The following is a 10,902-nucleotide window of genomic DNA, read 5'->3' on the forward strand; positions in this document are numbered from 1 at the left end:
TTTCATTGTTTGTTACTTTTGGTGTTATAGCTAAGAAATCATCACCAAGGCCACTGTCAAGAAAATGTTTTCCTATGTTTTCTTCTTGGAGTTGTACAGTTTCAGGTCTTAGGTTAGAGGTTTTTTTGTTTGTTTTGTTTTTTGTTTGTTTTTATCCATTCTGAGGTGAATTTTGCATATGGTATAAGTTAAGGGTCCAATTTCAGTATTTTGCAAATGGATATCTAGTTTTCTCAGAACCATTTTTCAAAGGAATGGTCCAATCCCCATTGTGTATTTTTGGCTCCCAAGTCAGTTAATTTTACATGTGTAGATTGATTTCTGAGCTCTCTGTTCTCTTCCACTGGTCTAAATGTCTATTTTTATATCATTACCAAACTGTTTTGATGGCTACTGCTTTGAAATATGTTTTAACACTTTTAAAATGTTTATTTATTTATTTTTTTGAGAGAGACAGGGAGACACAGAATCTGAAACAGGCTGCAAGCTCTGAGCTGTCAGCACTGAGCCCAATGCAGGGCTCGAACCCACAAACGGTGAGATCATGACCTGAGTTGAAGTTGGACGCTTAACCTACTAAGCCAACCAGGTGCCCCTGTAATATGTTTTGAAAAGAGGAAATGGAATGACTCCATCTTCTTGTTCTTACTCAGAATTGGTTTTGGCTATTTGGTGTCTTTTATGCTTCTAATAATTTTAGAATTTTTTTTATTATGTCTGTAAAATGACACTGTATTTTCATAATATTGCATTAAATTTGAAGATGGCTTTGGGTACTATGGACATTTTAAAAATAGGAATTCTTTTAAATCATGAACACAAGATACCTTTCCATTTATTTGTATTTTAAATTTTCTTTTATATTTTATGGTGTTCAGTGTACCAGTTTTTCACCTCATTGGCTAAAGTTATTCCTAAATGTTTAATTCTTTTTGTTGCTATTATAAGTAGAATTGTTTTCTTGATTTCATCTTCAAATAGCTCATTGTCAGTGTATAGAAAGGATGGTTTACCACACACAAAACAATCAATGTGATACACATTAAGATAATGCAAGTTAAAAATCTCATGATCTGATATGGGCAGAAGACATGAACAGACATTTTTAAATATAAGACATCCAGATACCTAACAGATACATAAAAAGATGTTCAGCATCACTCATCGTTAGGGAAATACAAGTCAAAATCATGATAAGATACCACCTCACACCTGTCAGAATGGCTAAAATTAACACAGGAAACAACAGATGTTGGCGAGGATGTGGAGAGAGGGGAACCCTCTTGCACTATTTATGGGAATACAAATTGATGCAGCCACCCTGGAAAATAGTATAGAGGTTCCTCAAAAAGTTAAAAACATAACTAGCCTATGACCCAACAGTTGCACTACTAGATATTTAACAAAGGAAACAAAAATACTGAACCAAAGGAGTATATGTAGCCAAATTATGGAAAGAGCCCAAATGTCCATCAACTGATGATTAAAGAAGAGGTGGTGGTGTCTACATATATATACACACATATACAGACACACATGCATGCATCACATATACAAAAAGGAATACTAGCCATCAAAAAGAATTAAATGTTGCCATTGTCAATGATATGGATGGAGCTAGAGTATATTATGCTAAGTGAAATTAGGCAGTTAGAGAAAAACAAATATATTATTTCACTCATATGTGGCATTTAAAAAACAAAACAGATGAACATAGAGTAAGAGAAAAAAAGAGACGCAAACCATAAGAGACTCTAACTATAAAGAGCAAACTGAGTGTTGCTGGAGGGGAGGTGGGCAGGGGGATGAACTAGATGGCTGATGAGTATTAAGGAGGGCACTTGTGATAAGCACTGGGTGTTACATCTAAGTGATTAATTACCAAATTTTACTCCTGAAACCAATACTATACTATATGTTAACTAACAAGAAGTCAAATGAAAATTTGAAAATAAAAATCACATCATCTCAATAGATGCATGTAAAGCATTTGACAAAATTTAACACACTTTTATAATAGAAACTATCAATAAATTAGGTATAGAAAGAACTTAGCACAGTAAAATCTGTCTATGAAAATCCCAAAAACTGAAAGATTTTCAAGAATTAGAAAATAAGCAAAGATGCTCACTCCCACTGCTTCTGTTCAACAGAATACTGGAAGTCTTAGAGTTTTTAGGAATCAGAAAAAGAAATAAAACACTAAAATCACAAGTACAATAAATTCTGTTTGGAGATAACATGTTTATATATTTATACCATACATCCAAAGACCTAAAGGCTCCATCACAAAGCTGTTATAACTAATAAATGAATTTAATAATGTGTCAGGTTTATAATCAACATACAGTAATTGTCTTTAAAAGAATCATATTGGTTACTCTTCACTTACCTATTTATATTTTGGAACATATCAAGTCTCTGATTGCATGGAATCACCATTACCAGGAATCCTTTTTTTGTTTGTTTTTCTAAGACTTTAACATTTTAGAGCAGTTTAAAGTTTACAACAAACTTTAGAGGAAGATGCCAAGATTCCCCACCTTCTTCTTGTCTCCACACATGGACAGCTTCATTCCTATCAACAATACTCATCAAAATGGTGCATTTATTTACCTATGATGAACCCACTTTGACACATTATAATCACTCAGAGTTCATAGTTTACCTTAGGGTTCATTCTTGGTCTTACACTTTCTATGGTTTTGGACAGATATATAATGATATGTATCCATTATAATACCACACAGTATTTTCACTGAGTAAAAATATTCTGTGCTCTGCCTGTTCACCTCTCCCACCTCTGGCAACCACTCATCTTTTTATTATCTCTACAGTTTTGCCTTTCCCAGAACGTCATGTCATTGAAATTGCATACTATATAGCCTTCTCAGATTGGATATTTTCATTTAGTAATACAAATTTAAATTTACTCCATATCTTTTGATGGCTTAATACTTCATTTCTTTTTAATGCTGAATAATCTTTCATTGTCTGGATATACCACAGTTTATTTATCCATTTAAAACTTAAAGGTATCTTGTTTGCTTCCAAGTTTGGGCAGTTATGACTAAAGCTGCTATAAACATCTGCGTGCAGATTTTTGTCTGGACATATGTTTTCATATCCTTTGGGTAGATCCCAAGGACTGTGACTGCTGCATTATATGGTAAGAATATATTTAATTTTTTAAGAAACTACCAAACTGTTTTCCAAAGCTACTGTAGTATTTTCATTCCCATCGGCAGTGTATGAGAGTTCCTGTTGTTATACACCTCACTATCATTTGTTGTCAGTATTCTCAACTTTGGCCATTCCAAAATATCTGTAGTGGTTTCTCATTGTTGTTTTAATTTTCATTTCCCTGATAATAAATGATTTGGAGGTTCTTTTGATATGATATTTAGCCATCTGTATATCTTATTTGGTAAGATGTGTGTTAAGTTTTTTAGCCCATTTTATTTATTTATTTATTTATTTATTTATTTATTTATTTATTATTATTTTTAATATGAAATTTATTGTCAAATTGGTTTCCATACAACACCCAGTGCTCATCCCAACAGGTGCCCTCCTCAATACCCATCACCCACCCCCCCCACCCTCCCACCCCCCATAAACCCTCAGTTGTCAGTTTTTAGGAGTCTCTTATGGTTTGGCTTCCTCCCTCTCTAACCTTTTTTTTTTCCTTCCCCTCCCCCATGGTCTTCTGTTAAGTTTCTCAGGATCCACAAAAGAGTGAAAACATATGGAATCTGTCCTTCTCTGTATGACTTATTTCACTTCGCATAACACTTTCCAGTTCCATCCACATTGTTACAAAAGGCCATACTTCATTCTTTCTCATTGTCAAGTAGTATTCCATTGTGTATATAAACCATAATTTCTTTACCTATTCATCAGTTGATGGACATTTAGGCTCTTTCAATAATTTAGCTATTGTTGAGAGTGCTGCTATAAACATTGGGGTACAAGTGCCCCTATGCATCAGTACTCCTGTATCCCTTGGGTAAATTCCTAGCAGTGCTACTGCTGGGTCATAGGGTAGGTCTATTTTTAATTTTTTGAGGAACCTCCACACTGTTTTCCAGAGAGGCTGCACCAGTTTGCATTCCCACCAACAGTGCAAGAGAGTTCCTGTTTCTCCACATCCTCTCCAGCATCTATAGTCTCCTGTTTTGTTCATTTTAGCCACTCTGACTGGCGAGAGGTGATATCTGAGTGTGGTTTTGATTTGTATTTCCCTGATGAGGAGCGACATTGATCATCTTCATGTGCCTGTTGGCCATCTGGATGTCTTCTTCAGAGAAGTGTCTATTCATGTTTTCTGCCCATTTCTTCACTGGATTATTTGTTTTTTGGGTGTGGAGTTTGGTGAGCTCTTTATAGATTTTGGATACTAGCCCTTTGTCCGATATGTCACTTGCAAATATCTTTTCCCATTCCATTGGTTGCCTTTTAGTTTTGTTGATTGTTTCCTTTGCTGTGCAGAAGCTTTTTATCTTCATGAGGTCCCAATAGTTCATTTTTGCTTTTAATTCCCTTGCCTGTGGGGATGTGTCAAGTAAGAAATTGCTCCGGCTGAAGTCAGAGAGGTTTTTCCCTGCTTTCTCCTCTAGGGTTTTGATGGTTTCCTGTCTCACATTCAGGTCCTTTATCCATTTTGAGTTTATTTTTGTGAATGGTGTAACAAAGTGGTCTAGTTGTATTCTTCTGCATGTTGTTGTCCAGTTCTCCCAGCACCATTTGTTAAAGAGACGGTCTTTTTTCCATTGGATATTCTTTCCTGCTTTGTCAAAGATTACTTGGCCATACTTTTGTGAGTCTACTTCTGGAGTTTCTATTCTATTCCGTTGGTCTATGTGTCTGTTTTGTGCCAATACCATACTATATAGAATCTAGCCCATTTTAAACATGATTATTTTCTTATTGTGTTTTAAGAGGTTTTTGTATTTTCTGGAATAATAACCCCTTATGAAAGAGGTCTTGAAAATATTTTCTCCCAGTCTGTGGCTTGCCTTTTAATTCTCTTGATACTGTCTTTTGAGTAGCAGAAGTTATCAATTAAATGGACTCCAGGTTATCAATTATTTTTTCATGACTTGTCTGGTGTTATATCTAAAAAGTCAACCTTACACTCAGTGTCATCTAAATTTTCTTGTATGTTGTCTTCTAGGAGTATTAGAGTTTTGAATTTTATATTTAGGCCTGTTGTCCACTGAGTTAATTTATGTGAAGAGCATAAGGTCTGTCTCTAGATTCATCATTTTGCATGTAGATGTCCAGTTCTTCTAGTACCATTTATTGAAGAAACTATCTTTGCCCCATTGCATTCCCTTTGCTTTCTTGTTAAAAAGTCAATTGACTAAATTTTTCATGTCTATTTCAGGACTTTCTATTTTGTTCCATTTATTTATTGTCACCAATAACACACTCTTGATTACTGTAGCTTTCTAGTAAGCTCTGAGGTCAATTAGTGTCAGTCCTCCAACTTTTCTCTTCATCAATATTATGTTATTCTGAGTCTTTTCCTTCTCCCTATAAACTATGGAACCAGTTTATCAATATTGATGAAAAAACTTGAGATAAATTATGACTGGGATTACATTAAATTTGTATTAAATTGGGAAAAATTGACATCTTGGCAATATTGAATCTTCCTCTCCATGAACATGGTTATGCATACAATTTTTAGCTTTTCCTTTGATTTTATTCATCATACTTTTGTAGTTTTCTTCAGCTAGATCTTTCATATTTTTGTTAGACTTATACCTAAGTGTTTCATTTTTGGAGTATTTATGTAAATACTGCATATTTATTTTCAAATCCCACCTGTTCATTGCTGGTATGTAGGAAATCAATTGATTTTGTATATTAACCTTATGCCATATAGTATATATGATAACTATCATTTTCTGAGAATGGAAACAGTTTTATATTCACCTTTCCAATCTGTATGTATTTTTATTTCCTTTTCTTAGCCTTACTGCCTTAGCAAGAATTTCCAGTATAATGTTGAAAAGAAGTGATGAGAGGTATATTCTTGACTTCTACCTGATCTTAGTGGAAAAGTTTTGAATTTCTCATCTTTGAGTATAATGTTAGCTGTAAGATTTTTGTAAATAGCATCTGTCAAGTTGGGAAATTTCCCTCTATTCTTAATTTGCTCAGAGTCTGTCACGATTCATAAGTTGTTTTTCTGCATCTATTGATAAAATCATGCGATTTTTTTGTTTCAGCTTGTTGATATAGTCAACAAGCTGAACAAGGATGAATTGATTTTCAAATGTTGAACCAACCTTGCAAACCCAGAATAAATCCCACTTGATTGTGGCATATAATTATTTTTATGCTTTATCAGGTTCAATTTGCTAATATTTTGTTGAGTATTTTTGCATCTATGTTCATGAGAGAAATTAGTTTGTAGTTTTCTTCTAATGTGTTTGCTTTTGGTACTAGGGTAATGCTGGTTTCATATAAATAATTGAAAAGTATTCCCCCTGCTCTATACTTTGAAAGAGATTATACTTTGAAAGAGAATTGGTGTAATTTCTTCCCTAAATGTTTGGTTTTATTCATCAGTGAACCCATCTGGACCTTGTGTTTTCTGTTTTATAAGACTGATTATTCAATTTATTTGATACATACAGTCCTGTTCAGATAATCTATTTCCTCTTGTTTTTTTTTTTTTTTTCACCTTGCACCTTTCAAAGAATTGGTCCATTTTATCTGTTACCAAATTTGTAGACCTAAACGTGTTCATAGTATTCCTTTATTATCCTTTTAATTTCCATGGTGTTTGTAGTGATGTCCCTTCTTTCATTTTTTTTTTTATTTTATTTTAGAGAGAGAGCAGGCAGGGGAGAGAGCGGGAGGGAGGGAGGGAGAGAGAGAGAGAGAGAGAGACGGAGACTGAAAATCTTAAGCACACTTCACGCTCAGTGCAGAGCCCAACATGGGGTCCAGCACATGTCTGGGATCATGACATGAGCTGGTATCAAGAGTCGGATGCTCAACTGACTGAGCCATCCAGGCATCCCTCACTCTATATATTAGTAATTTGTGTCCTCTCCTCTTCTTGGTTTGCTTGGCTAGAGGTTTGGTGTTTTTTTTTTTTTATTATTATCTTTAAAAAAAAAAAAAAAACCTTTTTTTTTCATTGATGTTATATATTGCTTTTCTGCTTAGAATGTTTTTGATTGTTGCTCTAATTATTATTTTTATTCTGTTTATTTGAATTTAATTTGCTCTTCTTTATTGTGGTTTCCTAGGGTGGAAACTTAAATTTTCAGTTATATATCTTCTTTTCTAATATATATGCTCAATGGTATAAATTTCCCTCTAAGTACTACCTTCACTACATTTTACAAATTTTGGTTAGTTAGTTGTGTTTTTATTCTCATTTAGTTTCTTTTGATATTTCTTTGACTTGTGTGTTGTGTAGAAGCGTGTTGTTTCAAGGATGCCTGGGTGGCTCAGAGGGTTAAGCATCTGACTCGTGATTTCAACCAGATGATGATTTCCAAGTCCTGAGATCGAGTCCTGCCTTGGGCTCCATGCTGAGCTTAGAGCCTGTTTGGTATTCTTTCTCTCCCTCTTCCTCTGCCACTCCCCCACTCGTTATCTCTCTCTCTCTCTCTCAAATATGTTTTTAAAGTGTGTTGTTTAATCTCTATAAATTGAAGTATTGTCCAGTTATCTTTCCATTAATTCTAATTTTTTTCCATTGTGGCTTGAAAGTCTAAATTAATTCTATTTTTTACATCTGTTAATGTGTGTTTTATGGCTCGGAATGTGGTCTGTTGTGTTGAATGCTCCATGTTAGCCTGACGAAAATGTCACTTCAGCTTTCGTTGGATGAAGGAGTCTAGAAAAGTCAATTTTATCCAGTTGGTTGGTGGTGGTATTCAGTTCGGCTATGTCTTTGTTGATTTACTCCTTGTAATTCTATCAGTTTTTGTGTCAAGTAGTTTAATAATCTGTTGTTAGGTGCCTACCCATGAAATCATTTGCTGCTCTGTTGTTAGGTGCATATGCATCAGGAGATGTTTTCTTGGACATTTGATCATTTTGTCATTATGCCATGTCTTTATTGCAAATAGTTTTCCTTACTTTAAGGTTTGCTCTGAAATTGACATAGCTACTCATGCTTTTTTGTGATTATTGTTACATAGTATATTTTTCTCTATCCACTTACATTAAATCTATATATGTCTTTATGTTTAAATTTTTTAAAAAATACTTTATTTCTTGAGAAACAGAGACACTGTGAGTGGGAGAGGGGCAGAGAGAAAGGGAGAGAGACACAGAATCCAAAGCAGGCTCCAGACTGTAAGCAGTCAGCAGAAACCCCGACATGGGACTCGAACTCAGAAACCACAAAATCATGACCTCAGCCAAATTTGGATACTTAATTGACTGAGTCACCCAGGTGCCCCATATGTGTCTTTATATTTAAAGAGGGTTTCTTGTACTCTACTTAGAGACTACTCACACTTTTTTAACTACTCTGAGAAGCTGTCTTTTACTTGGTGCATTTAGACCACTGACATTCAAAGTGATAATTGATGTAGTTGGATTGATATTTACCATATTTATTACTGTTTTCTATTTGTTGCCTCTATTCTTTGTTCTTATATTTCTTTTTTTCTGCCTTTTTTTAAAGTCTATTTATTTATTTTGAGAGAGTGAGAGAGCAAGAGAGCAAGTGGGCAGCAAAGAGAGAGAGAATCCCAAGCAGACTCCATGCTGTCAGCACAGAGCCTGACCTGGCGCTCAAACCCACAAACTGTGTGACCATGACCTGAGCCAAAACCAAGAGTTGGATACTCAACCAACTGAGCCACCCAGGTGCCCCTGCCTTTTGTGGTTTTAATTAGCATTTTGATTCCATTTATCTCCTTTCTTAGCATATCAGTTACAGTTCTTTTTTTTTCTTTTATTTTTCTTAGTGCGTGTCCTAGAATTTGCAATAGACATGTAAAACTAATCCAAGTCCATTCTCTAGCAACATTAAATCTCTTTACAAAAGGTATAAGTACTTTAAAATAACAAAATAATCCTACTATCTGCCTCTATCTCTTGTATCATTCTCTTTCACTCTACTTAAATATAACCATACATGCACATATGAATTGAATGAATTGCTATTATTTTGAACAAATTTATGTGTTCGACTAAGAAAAAAATTTATTTTAAATTCATGTTTTCCTGCATTGATATTCTTCATTTCTTCGTAGATTTTGATTTTCTGACTGATTTAGGGATCCCAGACACAGTTCCAACATGGCAGGCAGTTCTCTCACACGGCATATCAAACAGTTCTCAGACACGAGCAGCGTGTCTAAGAATTCAGCTCAATTCATACACTATCCATACAGATTCCACAGGGTAAGGGTTCTGGTCTACAAGACTGCTTCCCACTCTTCACTTCCACTGCCATTAGCAAGCCCCAGATTGCTACCTGTGTTTCTGACCACCAGTCACAGATTGGTGATTCCAGTGACCTCCTCCTTGACTTTGATTAATTTGCTAGAATGGCTCACAGAACCCTGGCAAATATTTTATGTCTATCACTTAATTTGTATCATTTATCACATCTTTTAATAAACAGCCAGATGTGATACATAATATGAATTAACAACCAGATGAAAGAACACTCCTAAACAAAGGAGTGTCTGACCTCTTGGAGCATCGGGCCCAGTCCAGTGGCATATGGTGAGAGGTAGAACTGAACGTTGTAACCTTATAACCACATGGTTGGTCCTTCTGGCAATCCATCTCTTTCCTTAGTAAGATCCAGAAGTCACCTTCATTAATAACAGGTCACCCTTTTTACGTTCATGGACCAAAGCATTTTCAGGAGCTGTTGATGAAGACCAAATTTGTTGCTACTAGAACTTGCTTTACAAGAATATAAGAAATTTATTTTAAACAAAACAAAAATAAGTCAGTATGATATAATGATTTATAAGAAATACATATTTGATCATTCCAGATCATTTTCTCAGATATTACACTGACCTATTACTTTGTTTAAAGACCTTCTTAACATTTTTTGTAAAGAAAGGTCTGGTACCAATAAATTCAATTTTTGCTTGAGAAAGTCTCGATTTCTCCTTTACTTTTTAAAAATGAGACCTGGGGCGTCTGGGTGGCTCAGTCGGTTAAGCCGCCGACTTCGGCTCAGGTCATGATCTCGCGGTCCGTGAGTTCAAGCCCCGCGTCGGGCTCTGTGCTGACAGCTCAGAGCCTGGAGCCTATTTCAGATTCTGTGTCTCCCTCTCTCTGACCCTCCCCCATTCATGCTCTGTCTCTCTCTGTCTCAAAAATAAATAAACGTTAAAAAAAAATTTAAAAATGAGACCTAATTGACATATAACACTGTATTAGTTTCAGGTGTACAACATGATTTTGATATTTGTGTATATTGTAAACTGATCGCCACAATAATTCTAGTTAACATCTCTTACCATATATAGTTTCAAATTGTTTTCTTGTCGGAAGAACTTTTAGATTTACTCTTAGCAATTTTCAGATACGCAGTATAGAATTAACTATAGTCACCATGCTGTACGTTATATCCCAGTGACTTATTTTATAAGTGGAGGTTTGTACCTTTTTACTCCCTTCAGTGCTTCCAGGCTTCACCATCCCCCACCTCTGGCAACTACCAGTCTGTTCTTTGTATATGAACTGGGTGGAGTTTTTCTGTTTGTTTATTTAAATATTTTTTTAATGTTTATTTGTTTTTGAGAGAGAGATGGATAAGTGGGGAAGGACAGAGAGAGGGAGACAGAATCCGAAGCAGGCTCTAGGTTCTGAGCTGTCAACACAGAACCTGATGCAGGGCTCGAACCCATCAACTGTGAGATCATGACCCAAGCCAATGTCAGGTGCTTA

Source organism: Panthera pardus, unplaced genomic scaffold (genome assembly GCF_024362965.1).
Source record: "Panthera pardus isolate Hobbes unplaced genomic scaffold, ASM2436296v1 HiC_scaffold_24, whole genome shotgun sequence".
NCBI classification, from domain to species: Eukaryota; Metazoa; Chordata; class Mammalia; order Carnivora; family Felidae; genus Panthera; species Panthera pardus.